Genomic DNA, 3,936 nt, shown 5'->3' with positions numbered 1-3,936 from the left:
AGTGCATTAATCCTGCTTCTGCCTCTATCTGTCTCTCAGTGAAACTGAGCCATGGCTGTGTTTTTTTAAAGCTTTCTGTCCCATGACTTTCTGTCTGTATGTCATGTCACTGTCCACCAGATGTTGCTGCAACTCAACTATAAAGGCTGTCTTGTTCCTGTGCAATTGACCTTTTGCAGACCCGGCCAAGTTCAGAGATTGTAAGTAGGCTACTCGTTTTCAGTAAAGCAATGTCCTGCTGCGGCATTATCTAATTAAAAACAGGTGGTACGCAGGGCAGTTGAGTGATATCTAACAAGCACTTCCAAACTCCATCACTCAAAGAATCACCTGTAACAGTGTAACTTAAGGACACAAAGTAGCTCATAACATGTCTACAGTAGAGTTTTATGAAACGAACACTTTGAGGATAGAAAGAGAATAATTCAAGTTTTCCGTACAGCTGCAATGTTGGTGAGTTTGACGTTGTGTAATACAATCAGGACTTTTCTCTTTGGATGAATGGGCTGCCAATGGGAAGTCGCACCTATATCCTATCTCTCTTGATTGTAGCCTATATAGTTTTTCATGTGTTTGTTTTGTTTTATTGGAATGTTGTTTTGGCCAGTATTATTTATTTTTTGTACTTTATCGCCGTGTATATCCAAGGTCCTTGATATTGTCTAAGGGCAGGGGCTGCCCCGTGACAGATCCCATCTCTCACACGTTACAATTCTGGAAATTCCTGGAATAGTGGAATACAACAGGAAAAAAAGGTTTCAGCACCACGGAGAGCGCTCTCTGCACTGACAAGGTGCAGCAGTATAAAGCGGACAGATAGACTGATGACCCACAAACAGCATTTTTGCAAGTTGAAACACTGAGGACTCCTTAGCAATCTCTTCTTTAAAACAGACCCTGATTGACAGGAGTTGAGTGGGAAAGTCATTTGCTAGGTCCCTGCTGTATAGTGGTCAGATAGACGTTTTGCCTTTTCATATAATATATATACTGGCCAAAACAACATTCCAATAAAACAAAACAAACATGTGAAAAACTATATAGGCTACAATCAAGAGAGATAGGATATAGGTGCGACTTCCCATTGGCAGCCCATTCATCCAAACAGAAAAGTCCTGATTGTATTACACAACGTCAAACTCACCAACATCGCAGCTGTACGGAAAACTTCAGTTTGTGTTTGTGTGTGCGTTAGGTTGCGCACAGGTGGTGAAAAACAACCATGCTGTTTTCGTGCTCATACCCAGACACCCAGCCAGCCAGCCAGCCACCCACACACATAGCTCCGTAGGTTGCACCATTCAAAAAAAAGAAAAGAAACTCAATACACTGAACAATTATATGCTCATTTTCCTGATGAGATTCAACTTTCAGGCTGTGGCCTGTGACAGCATAACATTGTTAACTTGGAGTATAAGTTAAGCAATACACTGCATGTTTACTGGATCGAAGCAGACTATTAGCCATCCATTTTAGTTATAAGTTGTGTTGTGCGCAAAGTCCGTTAGCTCAATGGATTGATGTGGTCAGTATTTCAACAGCTTTAGATTAACGGCTATGTTTGCTGACTGGAAAAAATGTTTGGTTTGACAAAACAAAACACTTTCGTTTTCTAACTCTCCTAATATGGGCTGCAGTTATATTATTGATAGAATGGTTATTTTAAAATATCGCTGAGTTTGTTATACTGTAGTGTAGGCCTAGTTTCAAATGTGATTGTGGCATGGACTTCTGAAATAAGAAGAAAAACATAATTTCGTTTATTTAAGGTCCATAGGCTCTATTCTCTTTTACAAATACAAATCATGCAATATGTCGACCCCAATTTGGGTTTAATGATTAGACAAGTAAAAGGCAGTTAGATTAAACATGTTTGCTGTCTGTAAACAACATTCAGGATTACTAAGCAAACACAGTTTTGTTCATGTCCCAATAGCTAAAGTACAAGGTTGGTGCTAAACGATAAGAACATATCCACATTGAAGACGAGAGATGTATAGCACTCTACCTGGCCATTTTCCAGGCTACCACTGTAAATAATGTGTTCTTAAAGAGACACTTCAGATCTTATTTTAATGATGTTTGGGAGACAAGAAACACTTTCCTGGGGTTTTTATGTGGGTAATATGTGTTTTTAGATATTTCAGTATGTCAAAGTGTCCATATAGACTCCATGATGTCATGGACACTGGGCTCACTTCCTTCCTGGACTGCAATTTCCTGCTTTGGTCCACTGCTCCTCCTTGTGGATAGGGGGAGGGCTGTCTTACTGAGACAACATGTAGTCCAGGAAGGAAGTGAGCCCAGTCTCCATGACACAAGGGGCCAGTGAGGCGCTCCAATGTTGAAGCACTGGGCCCTAGTGGTAAGAGGAGGGACTACAGGTGGACCCATGGATTCATGACCGGGAGCCCATGGACACTTTGAAATACTGAAATATCAACAAAAAAAAACACATAGCCCACATAAGAACCCCAGGAAAGTGTTTCTTGTCTCCCAAACATCATTAACCCATTCTGGGCGGGAACCCTTTTGGTGTTTGGAGCATTATGTTATACTTTAGCTATTGAAAAATAGCATTTTTTTAATTTATTTTTGGGGCCAATAACGTAGCTGCATGGTGCCAGACAGCTTTACTGGAAATGTTAACGTTGGGGTGGGGGCCCGGGTGGATGAGTGAGTGAGTGAGGATTGGAGACATGAGGGAACAGGGGGAGTGGAGTTGAGAAATAGGAAGGGCTGAGAGAGAAAGATAAAAGGGCAGGTTATCTGGGGCACTACAGTTCGAGACAACACTAGTCATCAGACCAGAGAGACGGGATCAGGTGGCAGTATGCACAGGACACTACTGTGGCTGGGCATGGCCTCTCTGGCCTGTTCTTCACTCAGTTCACTGGCTGATGGAGCTCCGCTGTGAGTAGGACTAGAGCTTTATCTCATGCCTTAATTGCCTCATTGGATAATTATAGACTCGTTGCTGTCTGGCAGAAACCTACTGTACTATCTCCCGTATTTTAACTTTGTATGTTTTTCCCCACTTACTACTACTACAGTCTACAACTCTACAACATGAAGTCACTGAGCCGCTGTGATAAACCCAGCACATCTCTCTAACCACTGCAGTGGTTAGGTTATCCCTAAAAAACTGGAGTAGGCCTACGCGTCCCGCTTTATACTATAGTGATTATTGATGCAACATCTTTAAATCTATTTGTAAAACTTAATTTGAGTGACTTACTGTATAAGGAAATAAAAAAATTAACTTTTTAGACAATGCTTTATTTTTAGGATACCGTATTTAATTAAACCTCAATTATGAAAATAACATTTCACTTCATTATACGAGAATAAGCCGAAACTCAACTTCATTTAATTAATTACCAACTTAGTTAACCATAGCCATGTGTTGTAGATCGTCTATTTAAGAATCTAAAAATGAAAAGGTACAAAATTGGGACAGAGATGGCTGCATAATGCAATCAAAACTGAAAAGAATCTGCCAAACCGATACATCGTACAGCCAATCGCTTTGGCTGATATATTGGCCAATTTAGCAGTGGTGGAAAAAGTACTCAATTGTTTTACTTAAGTAAAAGTACCAATACTGCAATTTAAAACTACTTTGTTACAAGTAGATGGCCGAAATGTATAGGGTTGAAGTGGTTAATGTATGTTTTCTAATCAAAATTAAAATCTCCAAAGTAACTAGTAACTAAAGTTTTCAAATAATTGGAGTAAAAATAAAAAAAATTGGCTCCAAGATGTAGTGGAGTAGAAGTAAAAGTACTGCATGGAAATTGGAAATACTCAAGTAAAGTACAAATACCTCAAAATTGTATTTAAGTACAGTATTTAAGTAAAAGTACTTACAGTAACATATTTCCTTCCCTCTCTTTCTTTGCCGTTCTCAGCCAGGTGTTGGCTGCTCCTAACATC

The sequence above is a fragment of the Protomyctophum bolini genome (genome assembly GCF_963924005.1).
Source record: "Protomyctophum bolini genome assembly, chromosome: 17".
Classification (NCBI taxonomy): domain Eukaryota; kingdom Metazoa; phylum Chordata; class Actinopteri; order Myctophiformes; family Myctophidae; genus Protomyctophum; species Protomyctophum bolini.
Note: the sequence above shows the minus strand (reverse complement) of the source record.